Here is a 9,030-nt window from a genome sequence, read left to right on the forward strand (position 1 = left end):
CTTGCTTGTCTGTTTGTCTACTGGGTATCTGGCAGTGTCATCATTCCTCATTCACAGGGTAACAGAAATGTTTCCTGACCAGCAAACAGTCTTACCAGTCTGTGGTTTCATTTATCTTGCTTTGTATTCTCTTATCTTAACAATTTAATATAATATGTAAATAGTGCCCCCTTGCCTCATAAAATGAGACTTCTTCATAAACACGAGTCATTAGATGATACTTAACTGTACCAGAACCAGACAGCTTCTCAACTACTCCCTGAACACTTAATTTTATTTAGTTTATTTATTTATGTGTGTGCGTGTGTGTGTACACACACCAGGGTTTTTTGCCACTGCAAACATATGCCAGATATTTGTAAAACATTTTGCATCTGGCTTACGAGGATGGCTAGAGAATTGAGCCTAGGCAGACAGACTTTGTAAGCAAGCATCGTTAACCTCTGAGCCATCTCCTCAGACCCCTGAACACTTAAATTGCAGTTACATTCCCTTTACCCTTTCCTGGACACTTCTCTTCTTTATCTCTATTAGAAACATGGCCCCAGCTTACTCTCGTGGACAATCTTTCCCATTTATTTTGTTGATCATTTCTCCTACAAGGTGAGCTCAATGAAGACAGATTTTTTAAAAAAAAAAAATTTACATCAAGTGGTAAATATGAAAGGTATAGCCTGATAATTTTTATAAAGTCAAAACACATGTCATAAAGCCACTTCTCAGATAAAATGAAGTAAGTCACACCTGTTTGTGCATGTGTGTGTTATGTGTGATGTTTGGGTATGCATATATATATGTAGATGTATGTGCATGCCAAGGCAAGAGGAAAATGCCAGGTGTCCTCTTATTGTTTGTCCACATTGGATTGGTTTCTTTCTTTCTTTGTTTTTTTGTTTTGTTTTGTTTTGTTTTTTTGAGGTAGGGTCTCGCTATAGCCCAGGCTGACCTGGAATTCACTATGTAGTCTCAGGTTAGCCTCCAGCTCACACTGATCCACCTACATCTGCCTCCCAACTGCTGGGATTAAAGATGTGTGCCAACACACTGGACTCCACTTACTTGCTTTGTATTGTTACCTTTTTAAAAGTTTACTTATTTGAGAAAGCAGTCGATAAAGGAAGAGAATGGGCATGCCAGGGCCTTTAGCCACTGCAAATAAACTCTAGATGCATACACTGCCCTGTGCATCTGGCTTACATGGGTCCTGAGAAATCAAACTTGGGTCCTTTGTCTTTGCAAGCAAGCACCTTAACTGCGAAGCCATCTTTCCAGCTCCCAAAATATTGTTAACTTAATTTGCAAGAGGAGAGAGAGAATGGGTAGGCTAAGGCCTCCTACCAGTGCAAACAAACTCCAGATGCGTGTGCCACTCTATATCTTGCTTAAGTGGGTACTGGGGAATCAAACTCTAGCCATCAGACTTTCTAAGTGCTTTTAACCACATGGCCATCTCATCAGCCCCCATCTCCCCATCCACATATTTCTTTGACATGAGGTCATTCCCTCAAGTTGGAATGGCTGTCAGTAAGTCCCAGAGATTCTCTGATCTCATGGATTAGGGTTACAGATGTGCATAGCCATGCCCAGCTTTTTACATAAGTACTGGAGAGTCAAGTTTCCTGTCAACCAGAGGGGTGCTCATGCTTAGGTGACAAGTGCTTTTAACCACTAAGCCATCTCATTTTTTTTTAATTTTGAAATTATTTTAATCAGCTGGGTTATGGCTCAATATAAAGCACATGATCACGTGTATAAAGCACTGAATTCAATTCCTAGTACAATGTATATATTATCTTAATCAACTTTTTTAAAAAATTTATTGACAACTTCTACACTTACAGACAATAAATCATGATACTTCTCTCCCGTCCCCCACTTTCCTCTTCAAAACTCCTCTCTCCATCATATTACCTCCCTCTCTCCATTACTCTCTGTTATTTTGATGTCATCATCTTTTTCTTGTATTATGAGGGTCTTGTGAAAGTATTGCTAGGCACTGTGAGGTCATGAATATCGAGGCCAAATTCTGTCTGGATGGTTGCATTGTAAGGAGTGGCACCCTTCCTTTGGCCCTTACATTCTTTCCACCACCTTTTCCACAATGAACCCTGAGCTTTGGAGGGTGTAATAGAGATATTTCAGTGTTGGATACTCCTATGTCCCTTCTTTTCAGCACTATGTTGCTTTCTGGGTCATCCCAGTGGTCATCGCCATCTAAAAAGAGAAGCTTCTCTAACCAAAAGTGAGAGTAGCATTAGTATATGAATATGAACATTAAGTATAGTGCTTTCAGGGCAGTTTAGTGAGAATAATATATACATTTAGCCAGACAAGAGCAGACTTTATACCCCTAAAGCTCATGACCTCCCATGCCATAGAATTTTGGTTAGGTTTTCAGTACCAGGCATGAACAGTGGACACTGGAAATCATTTCATTTTTAACACTATACAGTCGTTTTCTTCTTTTGGTTTGGTTTGTCTTGTTTTGGTTTTTTGAGGTAGGATCTCACTCTATCCCAGGCTGACCTGGAATTCACTCTGTAGTCTCAGGGTGGCCTCGGACTCACAGCGATCCTCCTACCTCTGCCTCCCGAGTGCTGGGATTAAAGGCATGCACCACCACACCCAGCTTTATTTTCTCTGCTTTTGATGTTCACTTAAATGGAATTTAACAGTACTCTTTATGTCATCAACTTCATGCTTTGAGATTTGCCTATATTGTATATGTTCATTCTCTTACCTGGCAACTCACTTTACCCAGCATGAGCATTTCCAAGAAAGAGTACTTAGAAATCTTAAATGTCACCTATGCCATTGGAAGTCAAGCCAAAGACCAGCTCAGGTTTAACAGGATTCAGGAAGTTCTTGCCTCTTGAGTAACATGCAGAAAGGAAAAATATTGCTCCTGACATTGTTGGGGACAAACAGCTATACACAGTAAAGGTTCAGTGTTGCAAGTGGGAAACATCCCTTTTGTCTAAGTAAAGAATGGTTTTATTAAAAATATAAAGGTGGGGACTGGAGAGACTGCTCCCTGGTTAAGGCACTTGCCTGCAAAGCCTAAGGACTGGAGTTAGATTCCCCAGTACCCCTGTAAAGCCAGAGATGTACAAAGTAGCACATATGTCTGGAATTCATTTGCAGTGGCTGGAGGTCCTTGCTCACCCATCCTCTTGCTCTATCTGTCCTTTTCTTTCACTCTCTCACAAATAAGATATTTTAAAATATTTGAAGGTGAGCTGGGCGTAGTGGCATACAGCATTACTCTAGCACTCAGGAGGCAAAATTAGGAGGATCACTGTGAGTTTTAGGTCAACTATTTTTTTTTCCTTTTTTTGGTTTTTCAAGTTAGGGTCTCACTCTAGCCCAAGCTGACCTGGAATTCACTATGTAGTCTCAGGGTGGCCTTGAACTCACATTGATATTCCTACCTCTGCCTCCTGAATGCTGGGATTAAAGGCATGCACCACCATGCCTGGCTCAGAAGTTTTTTTTAAAAAATATTTTATTTGTTTTTATTTTTGAGAGAAAGTGAGAAAGGCAGATATGAAAATGGGCATGTCAGGGCCCCCAGCACTGCAAATGAACCCCAGACACATGCACCACCTTGTGCATCTGGCTTACATGGGTACAAGGGAATTGAACCTGGGTCCTTAGGCTTCAAAGGCAAGTGCTTAACCACTAATCTATCTCTCTAGCCCCAGGTACTACTATTTTTTTTTTTTGAGGGCTGATACAGAGTTTATTGAATTAGATTTTTCTATTTACAGCTGAGATCACATCTACATACTATGCTGCTAGTCTACATGGGGACATTATCTGTAATGAGTTTAAGACTTGTGATGAATGGGCTCAATCACACAAAACCCGTCACACACTCACACTAATTGTTTTGAAACAGTAGTGCATACATTATCCTCCTCGTAGAAAGCCAGCTTCGATTAAAAACCACTAGTTTCAAAGATCAGTATGATTCTACAATCTATGCTAGCCATTTTGTACAACTGCTATCTTATTGTACTACAGAATATATTTTTTAAAGGACACTGATGAGGGGCACCATCTGGTATTACCTTTAACCACACAGCTGGCTTCCTCTCCCCCAAAAATCTTTGGCCCAGAGCTCTCCATTGTGAGGACTGAAAAGACCCGGTGATACTATAGCATCAGCCCCAAGACTTCTTGGAAGCAACAGAAGCAGGCCCACCTCCTCCTTTAATTCTACCACACTAAGCAACTTGCAAACGGTTCTGAAACGAGGACGTGGAGAGTCAGCCAGAACAGGGAGAGAAAGTCAGAGGCGGGTAGGCGAGTAGGTGGGTACATGAAAAGCCAAGCTGCTCCGTCCAACACCAGTGTACATGTGTTTTAACTAGATGAACTCGGGAGGCCAGCTGCAGCAAGCCTGCTCAATTCACCTTCCAAATGAGAACTAGACAACTCAGATTATCTCAGGCTCCAGCTGCCTGTATGCGTAGGTGCAGCCAGTGATGAGAAGCTCATAGGCAGGATCTCTTCTACTGCACAGCATGCCCAGCAGCTGGATGGCTGCAAAAGCCAGTGCTGCTCAGATAACATGCATCATGATTTCTTGAAGCTTCTTTACAACTAGAGCCTCACAACCCTCAGTATGGAGGTCGGAGGGGTTAGCCAGGCTGCCATTAACAGCTGCTGGTAGTCTCTGCAGCAGCTAAGAGGGACACTCTGGTTTTTGGTTTCTTTGAACCAATCTGTATTTTCCCAGTCTGGATAGTTATGAATTCCACAACAGTGCAAACTGTTTCTGTACATAGTGGCTTGGCTAGCAGCATCAGGGTTGGTGCCATTGTAGTTTTATACACTTTATGAATGCTGCGGTCAACCTCTTTTTCCACCTTTGCTCTATAAATGTATCCCAAAACTACCACAACTTCTGTGACAAAAACCAAGAGCAGGATGATGACAAATGTGGCAAGTCCACAGCGACTTTCCCGGATTGTAGCGCAGCAGCCAATGAGTCCAATAATGAAAAGCAGAGCTCCCACAGCTATGATCACCACCGCAGGGATGAGCGTGTACACGTCTTCAAAGAAGTGGTCGTAGTCATCATACGTGATGAAGACGTAGGCTCCCATATAACATAGAATGCCAGCTGCCCCCCAGAAGATGAGGATGAGGAAAACCATCATGGTCTTGGAGGACGTGATGCCGCACTGGCCCGTGGTGCTGGCGCCGGGCTCCGCGAGCCAGCGAGTGATGCGGCAGTGGCGGCGACCGGAAGCACTCAGCCTGCGCCCGACGCCGGCAGCCCCCGGGCCTCAGTGCACACGGCCCCAGCAAGCATCTCGCTGCTCCGCGCCCCCAGGTACTACTTTTTAATGGGTCATTTCTGAAAGCAATAGAAGATAGGTGTCACATTCTTAAAAGAAAGAGAAATTCTTCCATCAGTATTTGCAATGTACATGTACAGTCATGTGACCTATTTGATATTTTTGGTGGAATAAGCTGCTTTTCATTGGATAAAATGATGTATTTGAAAATTCAGTCTTTCATTAGTAGAATGGAAAAAAGCCTAAAATATAGTTGAATATACTGTTTTTCTCTACAAAGATAGCTCATCTGGACTGGGTTAGAAGAACATGACATGAGATTTGGGCGGGGGAAGGAGGGAGGCAGGGGTTCCAGGTAAGGTCTCACTCTAGCCCAGGCTGACCTGGAATTCACTGTGTAGTCTCAGGGTGGCCTTGAACTCACAGTGATAGTGATCCTCCTGCCTCTGCCTTCCAAGTGCTGAGATTAAAGGTGTGTGCCACCATGCCCAGCAGGAGAATTTTACACAAATACCTCACCACCACTCTGTTCCCAGGCACACTGAACCTAAGTTGGCCAGAAGGGACACCCCATTAAGCACAGAAATGCCAGAAAATCTTTAGCACTGTGGAAGATTTCTTACTGGATCTTTGAACCTTAATGATCCAGGAGCAAAATGCAGATTCCTCAAATTTTTGGTTAATACAGATGACACAAAGTGCCCTATATAATTGCTTTAAAGGCCAGGAGTGTGGCTGTGTGCTTTGTGATTGATTCCTCCACACAGTTGACATTAAATTTTTGCCAGATGTCTTGATGACTGTGAGCTGAGGCCCAATAATGCTGCGAGCAGTTTTACATCAACAAGAGAATGTCTGGGTCTGAAAGAAAGCCCCAGTTTAAATCATCTACTTCAATCATATAATTTAGCAGAGAAAATGTACAATTAACACGGAAAAACCCAGTGTGTCACTGACGTCCTCTGTCAAGATTTTTTTTATCGTTTAATTGCAAGAAAAGAGAGATTTTCATTGACATCAACAGTGATTTATAAGAGCAGATAAAGATTTTTAAAAACATCATGAAAACCACATGCAATTATTGGGTTGTTGGAAACAAGTCTGTCGGTGGGAGCTATATAGGCTGGAGAGATTGTTCAGCAGTTAAAGTCATTGCTTGCAAAGCCTGATAGCCCAGGTTTGATTCCCCAGTAACCACGTAAATCAGATGCACAAAGTGGTGCATGCATCTGGAGTTTGTTTACAGCAGCAAGACGCCCTGGCACATCCATTCTCACTCTCTCTCATAAATAAACAAATATAAATAAATAAATAAAGTGAACTGATTGAAGTCAATGAAGAGGTAAAGAATAACATTTCCTTGGATTGACTGATAATGGCTCACCAAAGCATCTTTTTTAAAATTCAGCAAACATTTTGTTTACTATTACCAGTTATTGGTCATATTTTTGACTGGATTAATGATAATAGTTAAGCAATACCTGCTTTGAAGAATCAAGTTTCTACTCTGTCTGATGATCCTCTGAAGTTTTTAGATTTTAAATATTTATATGGGATTAAAGGTAGTCAGCTGTATTTCTATCATTCCATTCTTTTGACATTAGGTGAATATTTTCTAGAAAATAAGACTAATAAATTATGAAAGAGTAAAAATAATATGAAGCTGAGGGACTGGGAAGATGGCTCATTGGTCAAAGGCACTTGCCTATGATGGCTGCCAACCTGGGTTCAATTCTCCAGTACCCAAGTAAAACCAGATACACAATGTGCACTTGTGTGTGGAGTTCATTTGCAGGAGCAAGAGGCCCCGGCCTCACTATCTATCTATCTATCTGTCTGTCTGTCTATCTATCTATCTATCTATCTATATCTCTTTTCTCTCTCAAATAAGTAAACGAAAATATTTTTTAAATGAGGGTGAGGCAGGATAGACAGACAGAAATTAAGGGAACATGAAAAGGGGAATGAGTTACTCACCTGGTAGTCTGGTCAAACTCTCTTGCCAACTGAGTCAAGAATCTAGCACAAGGCTGGAGAGATGGCTTAGTGGTTAAGGCACTTGCCTGCAAAGCCAAAGGATTCAGGTTCAATTCTCCAGGACTCACATAAGCCAGATGCCCAAGGTGGTACATGCATCTGGAGTTTGTTTGCAGTGGCTGGAGGCCCTGGCACACCAATTTTCTCTCTCCCTCTAAAAAAAAAAAAAAAAAAAAAAGAATCTAGCACAATTAACATTTGCTGTGAAGGTTGCCTACAGAATGACAATATTCTTTTTATATAGAGATTTAATTTATTTATTTGAGAGAGGAACAAAAGAGACAGAGGGAATGGTGCCAGGACCTTCTGCTGCTGCAAATGAATTCTAGACACACACAGCACCTTGAGCATCTGGCTTACATGGGTCCTGGGGAATTGAACCTGGGTCCTTTAGCTTTGCAAGCAAGTGCCTTAGCCACTAAACCATCTCTCCATCCCTATTTAGAGATATTTCAAATAAGAGTATTAAAATGGCAATGAATTATATATATATATATATAACTATATTATATATATTAATATAATCCGAGGGCTTTTCTAAAATGTCACAAGAAACATCCATTTACAGTAAAGGGCACCCCTTATGCAAACCTTTCAACACATTGTTTATCTTATCAGATTGCGATCCAGCCCAATGAAACTCTGGAGCCACACTAGGGTCTTATTATTTGATAAAGAATGTTACAAAAGTGGGGCAACCTCTCTTAAGAAACTTTTGAGATATACCTTGAGAGCCACCAAAACTGTATGTATGCTCTTAGGACACCTTTTCCATTTGCTGAGCACTCCCTTTTCTATTAAGCCCCATGCTTAAATCTATGGTAAACTTTCTTCCTGATAAACCCCAACTTTACTTCATACTGGCTCATCCTGAAAGTCTTTTCTGAGGTAAAGCCAAAGTCCAGCTTTACTTCAGCGGATATCTCTGGAAAAAATAAATAACTGCATGGACTATAGAGATTTCTCAGTGGTTAAAGGTGCTTGCTTGCAAAACCTGCTGGCCCTAGTTCAATTCCCCAGTACTCATGTAGAAAGCCAGATGCACAAAGTGGAATATGTGTCTAGAGTTTGTTTGCAGTGGCAGGAGGCCCTGGAGTGCCCAAACTCACTCTCTATGTCTATGTTTCTGTCTCTCTTTCTGTCAAATAAATGAAAATATATTTTTTTAAAAAAACCTCCTCATCCTGTTAAAGGCTGCAATGTGGAGCTGTGTCTGTGGCACACACACTCTGCTTGTGACAGAGGTCATTTACAAAATCAAAGGGTAAACTTTCAGCACAAAATAGGAACCAGAGAAGTTCTAGCTTCATAGCAAATACTAATGCACGAATTTTCTTAGGCACAGTAATGGATGAACCAAAGTCATCTATTTCTCCTATGTTTCTCTACTCAAGATTCAAATTCCAGGAACAAAAAAATTTTTGTACTCATGTGCACATATGTATGTGTTTATATACAGTATGTATATGGGGTATGCACGTGTGGTTGCAGATGCATACACCCCCATGCTCCTGCCTGCATAGCCACACCCAGCTTTTTACAAGGATTCTAGAGAATTAAACTTTGCAGTCTTCAGCTTGCAGAAGCAGCAAGCACTCATAATGGTTGAGCCGTCTCCCCAGCTGCAAGGAAAACACTTTTTTTTTTTTTTTTTGAGGCAAGCACAACAGACTGAACCTTTTAA

The 9,030-nt window shown here is 41.4% G+C and overlaps 2 pseudogenes; one reads left to right on the forward strand and one right to left on the reverse strand.

Moving 5' to 3' along the window:
* Positions 1–4,441: 4,441 nt before the first annotated feature.
* On the reverse strand, positions 4,442–5,237 carry LOC101598893 (annotated as a pseudogene).
* LOC101599190 lies at positions 5,236–6,297 on the forward strand (annotated as a pseudogene).
* The last annotated feature ends 2,733 nt before the right edge of the window (positions 6,298–9,030 follow it).

The sequence above is a fragment of the Jaculus jaculus genome, chromosome 8 (genome assembly GCF_020740685.1).
Source record: "Jaculus jaculus isolate mJacJac1 chromosome 8, mJacJac1.mat.Y.cur, whole genome shotgun sequence".
Lineage (NCBI taxonomy): Eukaryota > Metazoa > Chordata > Mammalia > Rodentia > Dipodidae > Jaculus > Jaculus jaculus.